The sequence below is a fragment of the Lampris incognitus genome, chromosome 1 (genome assembly GCF_029633865.1).
Source record: "Lampris incognitus isolate fLamInc1 chromosome 1, fLamInc1.hap2, whole genome shotgun sequence".
Classification (NCBI taxonomy): Eukaryota; Metazoa; Chordata; class Actinopteri; order Lampriformes; family Lampridae; genus Lampris; species Lampris incognitus.
The window spans coordinates 39,657,433-39,658,925 of NC_079211.1; the positions used below are offsets into that span (position 1 = coordinate 39,657,433).

The 1,493-nt window shown below is 40.9% G+C and overlaps 1 non-coding gene across 1 annotated transcript; it reads right to left on the minus strand.

Moving 5' to 3' along the window:
• Positions 1 to 1,047: 1,047 nt before the first annotated feature.
• On the minus strand, positions 1,048 to 1,156 carry trnal-caa (transfer RNA leucine (anticodon CAA)). The gene is made up of 2 exons: positions 1,119 to 1,156; positions 1,048 to 1,093 (listed from the first exon to the last, which is right to left on the minus strand). It is a non-coding gene; the product is annotated as a tRNA-Leu (tRNA).
• Between the last annotated feature and the right edge of the window lie 337 nt (positions 1,157 to 1,493).

A 1,493-nucleotide genomic window follows, 5' to 3' on the forward strand; every position in this document is an offset into this window, starting at 1 on the left:
TTTGCACATAATGGATTTCAGGAACAGGATTTGAACCCCACCGCTCCATTTGGAGACCAGAAGCCTCATTACAGTGGAAGGGTTAAGCTTAAGTCTGGCACCTTAGACCACTCGGCCATCCTGACGTTCTCCTGTTGGATCAATTTGGCGATTAGGGCGTCACACTGGTTATGAGCCAGGTAAGTTCGCAATGAGGAAAATCCCAACACAAGGTGGATTATAAAACCTAAATGAATAGAGAGGAGTGAGACATGGTCTATCACTTTGGCTCAGTCACACAAAAAAGCATATCATGTTAGCCTTTATCGAGATGGCTTATTAATGCACAATAGATTGCAAAAGTTAACCAAATAAAGAACTCTCCTACGGCCAGTTTAAAATCACTAACACTTCCTCCTCTCCTCTCCTAGAATTGAATAAGTAACTACAGTAGGTAAACAGTCTCATTTCACCTCTTCATCAGGAAAATGAGTCCATGTTGGCATGAAAGAATATCGATGAGACAACCACTTTGGATATATTAGCATTTATGACAGTTATCTTTGTTTTCCTGTTGTGTTAAAATTGGTGCATGTGTCAGCTTAATTTGGTTTTTTTTTTAAATACTCATGTGAAATTCACCTGATTCAGAAAACTGGATGTTTCTACACAATACAGTCACAAACATGGTGAACAGCTTATTATTGGACATGATGGCAAACAGAAATGTTCCTTTTCTGGTGTCCTGCAATAGAAAGTGTTAAGAATGAGTAGCTGCAAAGACACTGAGAAAATTATGGGACATGCTATTTATAGAATTATCACCTTATTTTATTGTTGTTTTTTTCATGTTATTTTATCAGTTTCCCAGACTCCATGGCACTGCAATGCTACAATGCACCTATTCATTTTGGTTATTTTGGATTTCAAATGGGGAACCAAAGCCAAACTCCTTCCATGATGGAGTGAAGTGTAGGCTTTGAATCCACGTCTCCATTAGGATACCAGAATACCCATCTTTATGGAATAACCAATCTTGAGTCTTTGACTAAACCAACAGATAATGACTGCCAGGAGTGGGATTTGAACCCACGCCTCCATTAGGAGACCAGAAACCTCATTACAACGGAAGGATTACTCTTGAGTCTAGCGCCTTAGACCACTCGGCCATCCTGACAACGTGGTTCAAGATATGCTCAATAGTCCAGGTATAGAAATCCCAGAAAAAAAATAATCAGTTCATCTGGACACCAAGTGCAGTGGGAAAATAGTTTAGACACGCATTTTCCAAACACCATGTCTTGGCTGCTTTCAAACCCCAAAACAGCGATTGGTCCACCCCAAGGATTGGGTTCCCCAGCATAAACAGGGCAATATAGTGTACATTGTTAGGTGACAGGAGGATTGCCATGAATTGTACATCAGGGAAACCAAACAGACTGTGGTGAAGAGGATGACCTAAAGTGTCAGGCCAGGACTCTGCAGTCTACACCCATCTACAAGCCAGTGGCCAC